The 18859-nt window shown below is 44.8% G+C and overlaps 1 protein-coding gene across 1 annotated transcript in view; it reads right to left on the bottom strand.

Annotated features, from left to right (window-relative positions):
- The window catches only part of COQ8A (coenzyme Q8A), an 84495-nt gene extending 65916 nt beyond the window's left edge, over positions 1 to 18579 (bottom strand). The window contains exon 1 of the mRNA XM_075925323.2: positions 18420 to 18579. The gene's annotated coding sequence lies outside the window, so the exon portion shown is untranslated. The remainder of the gene's footprint in view (positions 1 to 18419) is intronic.
- Between the last annotated feature and the right edge of the window lie 280 nt (positions 18580 to 18859).

Below are 18859 nucleotides of genomic sequence, written 5' to 3'. Positions count from 1 at the left end.
AATTTGCATGACTGAAAATATACAATGTAATATTATTGATAATTGACATGACTGACAATAGCATAAATGAACCATTGTACTCACAGACTTTATTTAATGTGACTTCTGCCGCCGCATCTTTTCACTTTTTAAAAAATTTTTACATCATAACTGGTCAAATCTAACTTCATTCATGCAATCAGGTTGTCTTTTGTCAATCTTATGGCGGGGGCTGATGATATGGGGGTACAAGAGACTGGGTTGGGATGTACAAGGGCTCAGAGCAGGAGATTGTGTCTCTGATGGATTCCGGGCACAAGGTTGGGGTGTATGGAGGTACAGAAGTGTTATGGCAGGGTACTGGGGATGTGAGGGTATGAGGGGTTCAGATATATGATGGACTCAGGGTTAGTGTGTGCAGGGGTGCAGGAGTGTTATGAAGCTGTGGCCAGATGGGGGCTGGGCCCTAATTAGGGGCTTGTTGGCCAGGCTTCATTTTTAAATTAAGTAAAATATTATGTTGAACACATAAGGTTTCTACATTGTCTTTATTTATGGCAGGAGTGGGGGACCTTTTTTGGGTCGGAGGGGGGGAGGTTCAAAGCATGTGGATCCCGGAGTCAGCAGGACTTCCCCCTGGCTTGGGCTGCATGCAGAGTTCCAACTTTGAAATGCACAAGAGCTCCCACTAGGGCTCTTTTACATTTCAAATGAGGAATGTGGAAGTTCCTATTGACTAGCTGAGTAGCCGATGGAAATGGGACTACTTAGTCCCGGCTCCCACTGCCCAGGGAGTAATCTCCACTGCAGCTCTGCCTTTTAAATGCTGCACGCCCAGCTCCTACTACATTTAAACTACAGAGCTGCAGCAAGGGTAGCGAGTGCCCTCCCCCCCTCCATCAACTGACTGATTAGCCAATGGAAATTCCAACCATTCAATTAGCTGATTAATTGTAATGTAACATCCATAGGTAGGAATGGTGACCCTAGACTCTGTTTGTCAGGGGCTAGAAATGGATGACAGGAGAGAGATCACTTGATTAACAGTTTCTGTTCACTCCCTCTGAGGCACTGTCAGAAGACGGGATACTGAGCTAGAAGGACCTTTGGTCTGACCCAGCATGGAGGTTCTTACAAAGCAGTTAGGGTTTAACCTCATGTTTGCAGTAATGCAAGTAAAGATCACTGTTCAACACACATACACCACATTTTTACACACTTGGAGCAACGAAAGATGGTACAATTAACAGCAAAATCAATGGACTCATGGAAAATAAAGGATCAACTTTAACATGCAGTCCTTCTAATAAACGTAAAAAATTATCTGGGCAATAAGAGGAGTTCATGAAATGGTTCTGTTACCACACCATAAAACAACGTGGGGGATAAAACACTATTTTGAAAGACTAATTCTGAAATTAATAGAGAAGTCTTATGGAAATAGTGTATTACTTAATGTGCCCTCATCCTCCACAGCTAAATATAACAATGAGCAAATATGACCAGTTCCCTTTTAGTTTTAACTGTAAAGAAGATACCAGGCCAAATTTGCTGCTGGCAAACCACCACTGATTTCTATGGAATTATACTCATTTATGTTAGCAAGAAATTTAACTCTGCCATCCCTATGTGCCCTGCCTGTCATTTGTAAATTCAAAGGCCTCAGTTAATGTTCCCCAGTCCTAAACTGCAGAACGGCAATTTACTGGCAGCACTTAATGCATTTAAAAAGCAGAGGCACAGCAGGGGGGGAGGGGGAGAGACGGACAGGACACTGGGAATGAGCTGGGACAGCTGATTCCCAGCTCAAACCCAGTCCCCCCGCTAAGACTCTTCCTCTAAATGTATTATTTAAAGGTGGTTCTTAATATATTTAAAAGGCAGAGTCGCATAGGAGTTGCTCTGCCCCGGGCTTCCTGGAATCAGCCGCTGATCAGTTTCAACAGGCTGAATCTGGATGCCAGTTCTTACGTACAGATTCAACTTAAGAACCTCAGGCGTCCCCAAGTCAGCTGCTGCTGAAACTGATCAGCGGCTGATTCCAGGAAGCCTGGGGCAGAGCAACTCTGCCTCCGGCTTCCTGTAGTCAGCGCTGGTCAGTTTCAGCAGCAGCTGACTTGGGGACGCCTGGGGCAGAGCAGCTGGGGTGCTGCTGGGTTGCTCCAGTAGCGCCGCTCCTTGGCGCTACTGGACCAACCCAGCAGCACCCCAGCTGCTCTGCCCCAGGCGTCCTGATTCAGCCGCTGCTGAAACTGACCAGAAGCGGCTGAATCAGGACGCCTGGGGCAGAGCAGCTGGGGTACTGCCGGGTTGGTCCCGTAGCGCCCAGAGCAGCGCTACGGGACCAACCGGCAGCGGCCCAGCTGCTCTACCACAGGCGTCCAGAGAAAAGCCTGCTCTGCTGGGAGGGGAGAGGAGGGGGGGCGCACTAGTTGCGTCCCGCCCCTCCCCCCCAAGCAGACCAGGGAGACGCAGGCAGCGGACCGAGACGCACCGCGGTCCCTCCACCCGGGTCCTCTGTGGCTTTGCTCCCTGTCTCCCTGGTCTGCTGGTCTCCAGCAGACCAGGGAGACAGGGAGCAAAGCCGCGGAGCACGGGGGCAGCAGGACAGCCCAGACGCGCCGCGGCTGTCCCGCAGCCCGCGTGCTCCGCGGCTTTGCTCAGCGTCTCCCTGGTCTGCTGGGGGAAGGGGCTTCCCGCCGCTTCCATCCTCCAGGGCAAGAAAAACCCCGTTCATAACTGCGGATCCGACATAAGTCGGATCCGCGTAACTCCGGGGACTGCCTGTAAAAACATCCAAAAGTAGGTATGAAGGAAGAGGGCTTATCCACACAACACTAAACTTGCTTTAACTGTACACAGAGAACACAGCACCATGAGCATTCCTGATTGTTTACAAATTAAAAAAACCACAAAGTAAGGACCCAGACTCTGCCTTTATGAACTTAGGGTATGTCTACACTACCCCACTAGTTCGAACTAGCGGGGGTAATGTAGTCATCCGCAGTTGCAAATGAAGCCCGGGATCTGAATTTCCCGGGCTTCATTTGCATGAAGCCAGCCAGCGCCATTTTTAAATGCTGGCTAGTTCAGACCCCGTGCCGCGCGGCTACAGGCGGCACGGGCTAGCTAGTTCGGATTAGGCTTCTAAAAAACGCAGCCATTTTTTCGACCACGGAAAACCTCATTTTACAAGGAATAACGCCTTTTTTTGAAAGTGCTCTTCAAAAAAAGGCGTTCCTGAACGCAAACAGTGCATTTTCGAAAGAGCATCCAGACTCCTTGGGTGCTCTTTTGAAAAAGCGGCTCTCTTTCGAAAATACTGGTTGATGTCTAGACTCTTTCGAAAAAGCCTCTTTCGAAAGATGCTTGTAGTCTAGACATACCTCCTGTATTTTGATACAACTGTTACTATAAACTCCCTCCTCCCCGTTAATGAAAAATTAACATGACAAAGGAAAACTGCACTGTAGCAATAAGTTATCCTTTAAATGTCTGGTATGAACCACCGTCTACTATCAGGGAGAAGTTATAAGCAAAGAACTCTGTTTCATTGAGTTATATTCCCCAAGGAGGACTTCTCTTAAAAAAACAACCTCAATGCCTAGGAGCGCACATAACTCTTATTTTGGAAGGGATGTGGAAAGTAGGAGTCTATGAAACTATCAAGGCAAGGAGAAGAGAACAATCATAAAAATAAAGAACAAAAGGTAATCAGGAAGAAAAGGAGCTCAAAAATTTTAAATGAGAGCTAGCAATGGACACGGGGCAAGAATAAACCTATGCTGTTGAACTGAAAACAAGGAAAAGAGAGAGGAAACACCTCACAGCTGCCACCATGAATTGTAGAGGATTTTGTAATTACTGACTAGAGGGGCTAAACTTTTGCAAATACCCACTGCAGCAAGCAGGCTTTGTTCCACAAGACCTTTGTTCCACTAGGACTCCATCTACACTGCTAAAATAACTCAAAGTCTGCAAGCAAACTCAACATAAAATTTGCTTAAGGAGTGGCTTCAGCCTCAGTTTTTCAGAAATATTTTACCCACTGTACCCTGCTTATCTCACTGTTATGACAGGCAGGCAGAGACTCGTACACTTTTGCATACCCAGGTATTAACAAACTAGTCCTGTTTATGCTAGCAGTCAGATTGTTTCCGAGTCTAACTACAATAGGGGTGTGACTGATAGACATCAACCATGGGCTATTTTCCTAGTAGAGACAGGGCCATAGTGTTTTGGTTACTTAACCTTTGATAGCTTAATGCACTTCTGGATAGAGTCCCACAGTTCCTAATATGAGGGAAGGCAAAATGCTGTTGATAATTCTAGAATCAAGTCACTCTAAGGCAAATAATCGGAACACAGTAGGGTGTGTTTTTAAGATAACCTACCACACCAGTAAGCAACCTACCCTTCTGCCACTGCACTGAATTTCAAACCCAGCTGAAACCTTTCAAATTAAATCAAAGAACATAGCAGAACACTGTATGCTATTACGAACAACATGCAGAGAGTTAAAATGTACTTTAACTTACTTTAATGTTGCAAAAACTCCTCTGGAAAGAAAGAAAGTATACAAAAAATGTGCAATTTTAACAGTGCACTCCCCCAGAGTGTATCACAAGGCACTGGATCAAACACCAGATGTAAAATTACTGAACAACAGGCATTATCAGATAACTTGGGTCCTTGCATTTACCCTTGCATTTACCCTCAGCAGCAGCAACAAAAAAGAATCAATTGATCAACTTCTGAGCCCTAACAAGGTTCTACCCCAATACTGACACACTGTGTCAAATTTGGCCAGATAAATTCCTCATTTAATGGTTTTCATTATTTTAAGGCAGCAATACCTTGAATCAGGAAAATGCTGTAGTCCCCAGAACTCATACACATCAATAGAATCAGAAGTTTATAAGCCTTTGGATTGAGATATTTAGGAAGTGTTCTGCAGTCTGAAATACTGCATCCTATGCCTTTACTGGGCTGGTGAGATACTCTGATGCCATCAATTTTACTACATTATTCAAAGTTTATCTATGACTAGAGGGAAGACATTCCACTTTTTTATGAAGAGCAATGCAGCTAATAAAAGTAATTTTTAAACCTGGTAAAAAAGTGACAGTAAACAGTGCATTCTTCAAACTTGTAGGGTAAGAAGTGACTAGTAAAGAAGCTTCCTATCTGAATACTCCGATGTTATACACTCTCTTCCATTAAAACATACTGCCTCCTAAATCATTACTTACGTTTAACTGCCAAAATATCAGCTTGATGAAGGCAAATGGAAAGGAATTCAATTCCACACTTCAGACTGGGACCACATATACATTAAGAGACTAAAATAGCATAAGTATGGCTCTGTAGCTATGCTACTGCAATCCTGTAGTGTAGACATCTCACAGGAACAGCAGAGATTTTTCTGCAAAAGCGACAAGGAGTCCTGTGGCACCTTATAGACTAACAGATGTATTGGAGCTTAAGCTTTCGTGGGCAAAGACCCACTTCATCAGATGCATGTAGTAACAGAGATTTTTCTATTACTGTAAGAACTCCACCTCCTCAAGTAACAGTAGTATCCTCGCTCCATCTACAACTGTGGTTAGGTCAGCACAACTACGGAACTCCGGAGTATGGATTTTTCATACACCATTTTATGTGCAGACCAGGTCTGGTCAGCATTACAGATTTTTTCCACAAACTTTCCATCATTACAACCACTGTTCTCCCATCCAAACAAGAACAAATTAGGGATGCTGGAAGTTAACCTATGCCAATCTCTCCAGTGACAACCAGCACTGGAACTAGTGGTAGCACTGGTAGATATTTTGGAGAAATACACTAACGGAGACATGGCACAGGCATCAGTTTAATCAATAAACTCCTTGTGACACCATGAATTAAGTTTAGCAGGCTACAATCTGGAAATAAACAGCACCAATATTTTATATAGTGTTCTTCCATAAAGATTATTTCTGCTTCCTTTTGTACTGCTGTTCACCCTTCCATATTATACTACTAGGGGAATTTTATAGTCTTTTCAAATTCTATTCCTCTACACCTTTCTCTCAAAGCAGAACAAAAGACCCTCATTAGAAGCTTGTTCTGGTTAACTAGCTTTCTTTTGTTTTGACTCACCCAAATCTCAGGAAGCGCGAGGAAGAATAATACTGTAATACTTATGGGAGAATGTCTTCCTCTTCAAGAAAGCAACCAAAGAGTAGAATTTTATGTGAGACTGAAATTCCTAGTAACAACTTATGTTTAAAGAACTGATTGGTTATAGAATCAACAAGTCCTCTCTGTTTTAGGAGTCCTGGTATCTTTGTAGAGTGGGCCTGACATACAATACAAGTTCACTGTAAAGTCTTGAAAAATAGTTTTATAAACATCCGTGCATAAATTTACCAGTGACATTTAAAACTGAGTGTTAGCTGTATTTGATGTTTCTTCAATCTCCTTTCCAAAAGTTCAGTTCTCATTTTGACTTGTTTCAGCTGGTTAGGCAGCCTGCACAAGTAGTTTTCCCCATACATGGCTTGACACACAATACAGGAGTTAAAAAAATATACATATGATGTCAACTTTAGACACTGCGGGTAAACAGCCTATCTACTTTATTTTAATCACAGATACATCTGGGCAAAATGAATGTTCTAGACCAATGGACTTACTTCATTCTGATTAGGTTAGACATTGTCTGGGGACATGCAAAAACAATGTAAGGATCCACGGGCCTGGAATTGATGAAACCTCTTTCTACCCTGGTCAGGGATCTAGAAATAATTCACTTGCATCAATTAAGACACTAATGTGAGACTGCATTTCCTTCATTATGGGCCACATGCTACACTCAGTAAATCTTGGCACACTGCATAGACCTTGCTAATGTAAGTTCTAAAGCCCAATTTCTGCTCAGTTCCACTGGAACAAATCTGGTATAATTCACTTGATTTCAGTGAGGCAGTAGGAGTGTAAGTCAACGGAGAATGAGGTCCATGAATCACTAACATATGTCTCCCAACTTCAAAGCTGCACACTGGGACTCCTACATGAACAGTTCTATGCTTCTATCATTCTAGTCAAGATTTTAAGAGACTATTATTGCAAAGATAAAGTCTGAAGCTATTCTTGGTAGGAATGTGAACGGTTAACCAGTTACTGAGTGATGCTTACTAGTTACGGTTAACTCATGGGGGCTGGAGCAGGGCCCCGCCAGACGCTGGCAGGGGGCAACTCCAACCCAGCGAGAAGTTTAAGCGGTTAACCAGTTAAACGTAACATTTAACCAGTTAACTGATTAAATGGGATTTTACATCTCTAATTCTTGGTTTTTTACAGGAATCCATAAAACATCAGCGGGGCTCTAAAGCAGTAGCAGTTTTCCCAGACTAGAAGATACAAGGCCACCCGAAGAAATCTATTCCCTTTCTCTTCTACAAGGAAAGAACTCTGAACCTGAACTTTGAACCAGTCATAAGCTTTAATTCCTTCCTTTTAGGAGGACTGGCCTGACTTTTCTAAATGGCCTCAAATACTGTAATTGAACATTTGTCAACAAGACCATTTCCTATTTCAACAGCCAGAACCTGACCACACATTTTAGTTAAGTCCTGCTCCCTGCCCCAACATTTGTTTCTCTCCAGAAAATGAAACTCCACAATCAGAAAAGCAGTCTTTGATCCAATCAAGAAATAGCAATTCTGCAGAGAATGACACAGGTTTTGTTGTGCTTCTGCATAGCCAGTACAATATTGTTCTATTTAAGAAGTGTTGCAATTAATTTTTGCTGCAATGCAAGACAGTTTCTAGAGAAAGATCTGCTTACTGAGCCCGGGAGCTACATTTCAAATAAAGAGAAGATCACAAACATCTCTCATAAAAATTGCCTAATAATCCCTTGCAAATTATTTCTATCCTGCCACAAAACTCCCTTTACCAGCCATGATACTATTTAGGCTCTATCAAAGTTCAGTTCCATATCTTCAGCAAACACAAAAAGGTGCATCTTTACACAGCACTAAATTCCGAACACGTAACCAGGAGCCCAGAATGGCCATTCAAACACTAAGTTGGGAGATGCCTATAACCAAGGGATTTTCCTTATTTAACTGGTAATTGAATTTCTGGGGCAGAGTATTTACCATAATCATCTATCTTTTTGGGAAATTTTAAACACACAAGAGTACTGCATGTGGATTAGTTACATAAGCTATGTATTTTGTGCTAGGGATGTTAAAATTTAAGTAACCATGTAATGGCTGAAAATGTCAGCAGTGACAGGGTTGCATGAAGTGTTACGGGGTAGGGAAAGGGGCTGGCTTTCAAGCTTCCTGAGTGTATCAGTGGCTCCAGCCTGATACCCAGTGCTGCTGCCTCTGATACAGAGGCAACAGTGCACAGGAGCCAGTGCACATGGGAGACCAGCTTTTACCATGTGCACCAGCTCCCACCTGCCCTTCTCCCTCCTCCTCTGAGACATGTAGGGCAGGTGACAATGTAAGTAGTAACATATGATAAGATGTATGGCTCTTAACTTGTATGTCTGAGGGGTATAGGCACAAAGCAGGAATGTCAAAGTGTAACCATGTACACGGTTAACCGATGAGTGTGGGCTTATTGATTCATCTTCACGCAGTTACATGCAGGCTCTCAGGAGGCCACTTGCCACATACTGTGACTCACAAGAGTTCAAATATTCCCTGTCCACATGGTGAAGATAATCCTAACATGATTTTGAATAGGTCAGTTATCCCAACCTCTCACTATTGATCCAGGAAGTACCTAACAGACACCAGACATGTTTAGCCTTGCCCCGTAAGCTACGGTTAAGTTCAAATATACCCTCTTCTAACCCATACAAGGTCTGCTGCTCTATTTATAGGTCAGTTAGCCAACTGTAGGTATAGTTCCTACAAAAAATGTCCAGATCTATTTTTGGTACATATTCTCTTTATTGGAATAAGTATAGAACATAGGGTTATGACAAAAGCAAGCCTTATACATGTAAAAAAAAATCAGTTTTAGCCTCCAACTAAATACTCAAATTTCATCTTCTGAGGGGGGGGAATCTGGTCTACAGGAACCAGAAATTCCTATATGCCTTGGACATAGGTCTTGGTTTCCCTTTTCATTATATGAAGATAAGCACAGGGGGTGTCTTGACCATTAGTTTGTACACAGTACTTGGAAGATAAGAGAACTACAGTGCTATGTATCAATACCAGAACAGACTACATACTTTGCAATCTCTCATGACTCTTAATACAAAAACAAACGCTGTCCCCCAAACTATGGGGGCCATGGCTGTATACGGAATAGCTATGGGGAATTAGGGAAGACACTTTCACAGATGGATTTTCAAGAGAACGTAAGAGAGTTAGGAACACAAGCAGAGCACTGAAAGCAGAGCATGGACAAGACTGCTGGAGATACAAAGAATTAAAATCACTCTCTTCTGATAAAGTATGTGCTCATAGCTCTGAGTTTCCATAGCTATCTCCCATAAATATATTTAATAGTCCAGTTGCCTTGGATTGGTTTTAACTGCTCCTCACTCTCCTGCCCCCAGCACTTCAAATCAGTCATTCATGTATGGGTTATAATCCCTATCTCATTAGGACTCGAAGGTCACTTTTCCTCTTCAAAAAACTATAATTTGATTCTAAGCATAAATGTTTAAACCTCTCCTTCCCCACCCCAAACAAGTTTTGGCTCCAGGAGCAGCCCAGAATACAGAGGGTACAAAGATGGCCCACAGCTTCCTGTGTGTTCCAATGCCTCTTTCTTTGAGTTCAAAGTTCTATGCTGCACCTACAAGAAATACAACACAGAATTGATAAAAATAAAAAACTATCTAGGAGCTCTAAAATATTCAAAAAGGTTGAGAGTCTGTAATTGTGCCTGCTTCCTGCTATGCACTACACAATCAATGTAAGCGTTGCCTGCGTGCATAAAATATATATAGGAGCAGGCCTCACTACAAAATGCAACAGTCACAGTTGGAGATCCAGGTGAGAAATGGGAAAAGTCACATCTGAGGAAATCCAGATAGCAGCAGTGAGACTGAATAAACAAAGCCCTAATTTAGGCTTAGAAAACAGAGTAACTGCAGGGGCAAAGCAAGGGTAGAGTGAGACTTGGAACATAGGAAGAATGCTGTTGATTACACATCATCATCCTCAACATTGCCATTAGAACTATAAAACAACCCTATAAACTCTAAGTGCAAACAGACTATATGCATTAGACTATATGCATTGACTGCAAATACAAAAACTACATGTTCTAAAGATGACATGCAGGCCTTTATTTTTAAGTTAACAGTTACTAGGGGGCTGTGCTCCCTGCTCACTACACTTGCCAACCCCCCTCTCTCTGGGGGTAGGTGTCTGGCGGGGGGGGGGGGAAGAGGAGGCGGGCGCAGGCTGGAGGTAGACATCTGACCAAGGGTCTTGGTGGAAGGGGTGAGTGAGAGGGCTGGGGGGGGGGGGTGAGATCTCAGCAGGGTGATATGGGGGCTGGGGGACAGGGTCTCAGCAGAGGCGGTGAGTGAGGGAGCTGGGGGTACAGAGTCTCAGCTTGGCGGGGTATGAGTGAGTGGGCTGGGGCTGTGGGGTCTCGGCAGAGAGGGTCTGAGAGGGGGCTAAGGGTGTGGGGTCTTGCCAGGGAGATGAGTGAGGGGAATGAGGGTGCCTTGCCCCTCTCACCCCCCCATGCAAGGTTGAAGCACCAGCTGAGCCCCTACGATGTTATGCTGCTTCCCCATCCCCGTTACTTCTCATCCAGTTGCCTCTGGCTCCGCTTCTACTTACAGGTCCAGAGTCCCCCCACCACTGTGCAACCCAGCAGGGAGCCACTGCTGCTTCCTTGCTCAAGGCAGGCAGTGGCAGTCCCCCCCGGGGTCAAGGAGCAACCCGAACCCAGAAGCAGAAGTGAGACCAGAGGCAGCTGGATGGGAAACGATGGGGATGGGGGAGCAGCTGAGTGCCCTGCAGCCATCCCCCACCCAGGCACTGCTGGCCACCAGCAGGACACAGGAGCCAGAGCCTGGCAGCAGGCGGCAGAGTGGGGAGCTGGAGCCTCTGCCGCCCCTGACGCATCTGTAAGGAAGCCAGGGGACAGCTGGGAGCCCAGGGTGCCCTCCTAAGGAGGGGCCGGGAGAACAGCTGGGCTGAGCCAGGACCCCCCACCTGCCAGAGCCCCCATGGCCCTGCCCTGTCCCCCAACAGTGCCCACACTCAGACCTGGCCTTGTTCTGGGGGGGGAGGAGGGAAGAGAAAAATCACCCCAGCCTCAATGCTAAAGGGTTCTCTTCCTGCCCTGAGCCATGGACACTGCTTCCTCTTCTGACTCTGCCAAGACTAGGAGAATGCAGATGACATGTCACACCGTCATCCCGCAAGAAAAAAAAATGTTTATATATAGAAATATTTTCTAAGATGTCTTGATTAAGTTGTTGGCTCATCAGTCTCTCTTAAAGATGGTGGTTATTTATAAACTTTGATTTGGTTAGGTAAGTTGTTACAGGGATGAACTAAATTTAAAAAAACATAAAATTTAAGATTGTAGCAATCTAAACAAGAAGCTCTGTAAGCATAAAACCTAACAGTTCTTTAGAACAGGGATCATCTTTTTTGCATTCTGTCAAGTTCCTTGGACACTTGAGGTGTTCTACAAATAATTTTTTATCTTCTTCACATAGATGCATGTTGACCTTTTCACAGATGGCTCCTTCAGTTAAAAAAAAATCCATGAAAAGGAAGGTGAAACATGACAATGGGCAGAGAGGACAAAACTGCAAGACAAATTGAATAAGTAAGCACAGCTGCAGCTCCTTGGCATAAGTACTACAGAAAAAGGGAAGGGTCCTCTCTGGCATAGGTAAGCCACCTTCCTGAGAGGTGGTAGGTAGAATACAATTCTTCCATCAGCTTAACACAATGGGTCATGAAGACACACTGAGCCATAGCCACCCTCAGTAAAATGGCATCAAAGTCAGAGCAACATCCATGATGAACTCGACCCAATAGCTACTAAAATTACGTGTGAATCATCAGTAACTCTAGGGAACTAGTCTCAACTATTATTTATCTTTACAGTATAGTGTCTTAAAAACTTGACTAGAATGACAGAAGCATAGAACTGTTCATGTGTGCTCCCAGTTCGAAACTTTGAAGTCAGGAGACAAATGTTTGTGATTCATGGACCTCATTCTCTGCTGACTTACACTTCTACTGCCTCACTGAAATCAAATTAATTACACCAGATTTGTCCCAGTGGAACTGAGAGCAGAAATTAAGCTTAGAACTCACATTAGCAAGGTCCATGCAGTGTGCCAGGATTTACTGAGTGTAGCATGTAGCCTATAATGAAGGAAATGCAGTCTCACATTAATGTCTTAATTGATGCAAGTGAATTATTTCTAGATCACTGACAAGGATAGAAAGAGGTTTCATCAATTCCAGGCCCGTGGATCCTCACGTTGTCTGGGGCCCTGCAAAAAACAGTGTCTAACCTAATCATAATGAAGTCCGTCTATTGGTCTAGAACATTCATTTTGCACTGATGTATCTGTGATTAAAATAAAGTAGACAGCACACTTACCCACAGTGTCTAAAGTTGACATCATATATATTTTTTAACCCCTGTATTATGTGTCAACTATTCCCAAGTATTCTCCCTCCATCACTTTGTACAACTCTCCCAACATGAGTCAAACTATAGAAGAAAAAGCACACAATCTGACAGACACAGCAAGAAAACATGAAATGTTGTTGTAGCCATGTTGGTTCCAGAATACTATACAGAGAATGTGGGGGGAGATAATATAGCTTGTTTCTTTCACCAACAAAAGTTGGTCCAATAAAAAATAAGAAACAGCAGACTGACACCTGCTTTTGGAAGGGCTATTCTGAAGGACAGCAAGCAGAAAAAAACACCCATCCTCACGTTGCACACATTCTAACTGGGCTATTTTTAATCTGTTTTATATACTGCAAATGAAACACTCACTACTGTGCTTTGTATAGCCAAGTAGCTGGAAATTGGATTGAACATTCATACAGTTCTTTTTGGTAATAACCAAACAAAGTGACCTATGGTCAAAGGATAAACATAAAAATAACTCTCCTCCTCTCTTCTGACCTTTCCTTGTTCTTATCACATCGAACTGCTTGCCACTTGACCCCTACATTGGAGCCTTGAAGGTCACCCATTTTTCTCCTACATAGCTAAGGACATTGTACTATGAATTACAATCAGGGTTTATTCATGCCTTCACAATTACAAAAGGTCACTGCTGGTAAACACAAAGTAAAACAAGCACACAGCATCTGACATATCAAAATAAATTTGAGTTGTTTGCTCTGATAGTAATTCAAATCACACAATGGTACCACTTCAGTTCAGTTAAACCATTCCTTCCACCAATATTCTAAGAAACAGCAGCAAAGAATCTGCTATATCAAAAAAACTCCAGAAACATTATATTTTGTTTATATTGAGACATATCAATCTGCCAGCAACTTTCCATTGCAGTGTGTTTCTACTCTGCCTATCAATTCTTTCATTCTGAAGTCAATGGTACTCCAGTATCATACTATGCTACAGTAATAGTTTTGGGTTCTCAGATTGAATTTTTAAAACATAGTCCAATGCTCGATTTGCTAGACACTGTAAATAACTGCATCCCAGCAAAATTAACAGAACCCATGAGTACAAAACGCTTTCCAGAAGGCTGCTGTTGAAAGGGTTACAAGTATAACAAGCACTTAGACTAGATTGTAAAGTAAAAATAATTTTAAAATCTCAAATTCGTATTTGACTATTAACAGTTTAATTAAACAAAATAATATTTAGAATCTTTCCAAATTTCTCAGCTTGCATCCTTTCCTAATCAATTTCACATTGTTTATTGTTACTTTCACTTTCTGAAAAAAACTTAAGGAATGGAGCTGCAGGACCTTTGGTTGGTCTTTAATTTTTTTTCAGTTACAGACTAACACAGGTACCCCTCTGAGACTTTCATTTTCTGGTTCAATACAGCTGGGGGAACTTAGAGAGTAGTTAGAGCCCTGCACAGACACAAAATCAGTATCTACAGAAGCGTAGGGCTCTCCCAGGAACTGCAGTGGCAAAGGGAACAGAATTTGGGGTCACCATTCCCAGGATCTAGTGCCCCATGCCAAAAGCTCATCAAGCACGGCCATTGGCAGCCATGCATCTGTCCCTTCACGCAGCTGTCTATATCTCCTGTCTAGCAGCACGCCAGTGAGCTTGGTACCCATCCTAAGGGAAATGGAGGAGCTGCCCACGCAAGGTGCTGGCTCCTGGTAGAAACAGCCCCAAGTTCTGCTCTTATCACTGCTGCAGTTCCTGGGACAGCCCTGAAGTTCCTGTCTGCAGTAGGTTCTGCGGGGCTGGAGCAACCTCCTACCCACAGCAGGTGGGGAGTTTCTCCAGCCCCACTGGACAATCGTAACCAGTAGCCTTCCCTATTAAGGGTGAGACTTACCCGTTAACCTTTCACATCCCTAGTCTACATCAGGGGTTACTGACCTGCCAAACCATATACAACTATCTTCAGAAGTTCAAGAGCCAAGGTGCATACGCCAGCCATAAGTCAGGGGCTCCAGCATCTAAGGAGACACCTGTCAGGGCTAAGGGTTTCAGCCCTGCTCCTGCTGAAGCCCTGAGCCCCAAGCAACAGTGCCTCCCATGGTTCAGCCCCAAATCCCCCCAGTTCCCTTTGCAAGGTGTAGGCCACAAATTCACCTCACCCAGTCTGGTAGATGGACCATGTGGGGGAGAGAGGCTCCACAAGCCACATTTTAACTAAAGGAGCCATGTATGGTCCACAACCAACAGTTGGCCCTGGTCTACACTGAAGTGCAATGGCATGTTGCAGCTGCCTTAGGCATTTTAAGTATAGGCAACAGCCTCAGTGGCATAGACTTCAGTAATTTAGAACAGACTGTCAGTAACTATTGTGAATGTAGCCGACATTTTAAACCATTTATTAGAATGTTTATAATTCAAGAAAACACTGAGCAAACAGCCATACATGAACACTGTGTAAGCTCAAATACTTGTCTCTTTCACCTACAGAAGTATGCCCAATAAAAGATACTACCCCACCCATCTCTCTCTCTCTCTCTCATATATATATATATATATATCTCCTGGATGAACATGGATAGAACAACACAGTCTTTATCAAATATACTTTTTTAAAGGGTTATCAGAAGAATTAGTCCAGGTCTATTAGTTCTTGCCTACTTTTGTTACTCAGCATAACAGATCCAAAAAAAACCCAGTAGATTCTGTATCTGAAATAAAAGATTATTTTTCTTAAAAGATTTATAGATACTGAATGGCCTATGTTTTCATTCACATTTTGGTCTTAAAGCACAGTAACATAACAGAGCAACTAACTAGGGATGTCAAATCTCAGTTAATTATAGTCAATTAACTTAGAGAATTCTTATCGGTTACTGGATTATTCTATAGTCCCCCGGGGTGAGGCTGACAGCCAGCGCACTCTAGTCCCACTCCCAAGGAGCCCCCTGTGACTCTGCGCTGCTGCCTCTGTATCAGGGGCAGCAGCGCAGGGTGCCAAGCGGGAGCTGGTCTGTGAGGAGAGCCAGTACAGGCAGTCCCCGGGTTACATACAAGATAGGGACTGTAAGATAGGGACTGGCTGCCTGTCAACCCGCAGCACTGGGTCAGCAACCCCTGCCTAGGGGAAACAGGAGGGTTGAGCTCCCAGACCTGGCCAAGCCAGAACTAAGGCACCTCCTAATACACTTTAAACACAGAGCAGTAGCAGGAGTAGGTCCCAGACCCAGCGCAAGCCAAGACTGAGCTGGGCTGCTTACCAGCCTGCTAAAAAATTGATTGGCGGTGGAGGAAGACGCATGTAGTCTATAACATTAACTGATGAGCAGAAGCTTATAGGTTAATCAGCTGCACTATTACATCCCTACAACTAACCAAAAGACACCAATACAAAGTAATTCACTTTTTACATCTCTTTGCAGCCTGTTATTCATTCAGTTCTTCATCAAGTTATACAAGACCCTCAAATTTGCTCGTCTCTAAGGCTCCCTGTTACACTTATGCAGCAGGAGATACAGGTTCAAGTTTCAATAGTGATGACAATGGTAATGTGCCAGAACATACACTATATGAAGTAAGCCAGCAGATTCTCCTCTTCCCCAAAACATAATATATGAGGAATTCAGACTGAATATAGAAGCTTCTCTTAATTGGCTATCCACCCCCGACTTCCCACAAGAAAAAAAAATAATGGTATCTTTACAATAAGATAAATAACCCTGTGGAACACAAACAACTGAAGTCAGCATCCTGCAGATAGGGCCCCCGGAACACAAAGATTAACCTCATAGGCCAGTTAGCAATTCGATCCAATTGTGTATACACATTTAAAAGAATGTATCATACAAAAGGCTAAACACCGAGCAAATTCTGAATTGCAAACGTTATCAGTGAAGCAATATCATGCACTGAGGTCCAATATCCAAGAATGCTCCCTTTTACCGTCAGCAATCAAATACAACCATAAAGAGAGTTTAAAGCTATATACTCAGCCTCTAGCTCAGGGTTTATAGGTCGCCATTAAATTTAAAAGGGTCACCAAGTGACTCTCCAGGTGGCTCTGCCCTTCTCCTCCCCCCATTTTTAATTGCCTTGGGTCACCACATCTTCCTGAATTGTCAAAATGGGTCCCCATCTGAAAAAGGGTGGGAACCACTGCTCTAGCTAATACAGAAGTAATATATAGATTGCTAATGCAGAATATTAACCCAGCTCCTTAATAATTGCCCTTCTAGAAATGAAAAAGTAAAACAAAAGTCTCACTTCCATAAGGCCATATTAGAACAGGTTTACATGTACTTGGCTCCACACCCATTAGAAAAGAGACAGTTAACCCTAAAATGATCTCCTATTTCTATTACAAAACTATAGCTGACATACCACCACTGCAGACTACCAGCCTTAGGGTTATCTTTCTCTTTTCTACTGGGTGTGGAGCCAAGTAGTATTATGCAGGATAATCCCAGAATCAATCCAAAATTGGTCAAGTGGTTGCCACAAAAAGGCTTCAAAATACTATACCTGCAACAGAAATATAAACAAAGACCTTTAGTGGATGGCCCACTACATTCCACCCTCTTATGACACAAAAAAAACAAGCACAGGGGACTTAAGAGCCCTTAGTACCCCACTATCAGCTTCATTTAGCATGAACACACTAATAGATGATTTCTCTCCCTTCTTTCCCCCTTTTTCCTTCTCCCCCCATTCCCTCTCTTTTCTCAGCTATTTATTTGGAAACTAGACCCCTTAAACTCCATTCATCTGAAGAAGCTGGTTGTGCCCAGGAAAGCTCATGACACCATCTACATTTTTGTTAGTCTCTAAGGTGCTGAAAACTATTTTTTAAGTTTTTTCAGTTACAAGCTAACACATCTACCACTCAAACTGCTGACAGTGTTCATCCTTTATTAGGGCCTCAGTAAGGGAAAGGTTCATTCCACACTAAAACGCAGAATGAAGAACAAGATCCGGTGCATCATTAAGAACAAGATCTAGTGCATCCTCAAAAGGCATTGAACTCAAAGGGATTTGATGGTGCTAAGCACATTGAACAGAAGTCAGGGACTTGTAGGATCAGGCCACCCAGAACATTCAAAGGTCTCTCTCACACACATACAGAAAATTGTGCATGGGGGGGAAAGGGGGGGAGATGGCAGGTCACAGAGTCTATTGTGCATGCGGAGGGGGACTGGGGAGGAAGCCGGGCCGTTGGAAAGGGAAGAGAAAGTCCATATGTCAGAGGGAGGGTGTTCGGTCAATCTGCAGAAATTCCAGGTTTGCCACCATGACCGTTTCCGGAGCCAAATTCTAGCCCCACTTGTATTCGATATAATTTTAAAACCGCACTATGGGCGTGCGTGACTGCCTAGGGCCCCTCCCCCTTTTCTGGTTTTTGCAGCCTCACGATGGTGGCCCCTTCTCGATTTTGGGGCTTTACTGCTTCCACCCGAACGGTGCCCGACTCGTTACTCTCACGGACACGGTTCCCCGCCCTGGCCTGCCCCGCCGAGACCCCCGCCTGGCTAGCGCAACCGGGGCTGCCCTTCGCCTTGCGACCGAGCGAAAGAGCCGCCCCAGGCCCCGCGGCCGCGTACTCGAAGCCGCAGCGCGGAACGAAAGAGCCGAGGGGAGGGGAGGCCCAGCCTGGGCCCAAGGGGCTGCGGGACAGCAGCAGCGGAAACCCCATAAGCCACCGGAGAGAGGGGGTGGGGCACAATTCCCCCCCCCCCCAAACCAACCGCCTGGCCCGCGCGAGCCCCCAACCGCCCGCCACAGCCCGCGGGACGCGCCGGAGAGCCCGGCGGACGTTCGCTTACCTGCCCCGCGCAGCGCAACGCCACGTCCGCCCCTCGCCGCCCAGCCCCACCACGAGGCGCGCGGCGCTTGTTTACCAACTCGGAGGCCCCTGGTCAGGCTCAGCCCGCCTGGGCCCCGCCCCCGTCCCACTCCCATTGGCTCGCCCGCGGCCACCTCCTCCGCCCGTGGCGCGGCGGCTTGGGAGGAGCGCGAGCAGACCTAGTCCCCCGCGAGCGGAGCGTGCTGGGCCCGTGAGCGCCGCGCTTCCTCCAATAGGGGCAAAGGGCGGGGACAGCTTCAGCCAATCGGGAGGAGGCGCTGGTTGAGCCCAGTCCTGCTGCGGGGCGCTCTGCAGGGCTGGCTGCTGGCGGGGGACTTGCAGAGCGGTCACCGCAGCCAGCGGCGGTTGCCGCGTGCGTGCTGGCGTCTGCGCTCTTCCCACACCCTCCGTGCCGCGTGG

The sequence above is a fragment of the Pelodiscus sinensis genome, chromosome 3 (genome assembly GCF_052426305.1).
Source record: "Pelodiscus sinensis isolate ZL-2025 chromosome 3, ASM5242630v1, whole genome shotgun sequence".
Lineage (NCBI taxonomy): Eukaryota > Metazoa > Chordata > Testudines > Trionychidae > Pelodiscus > Pelodiscus sinensis.
This window is presented reverse-complemented; position numbering and strand designations above follow the sequence as displayed.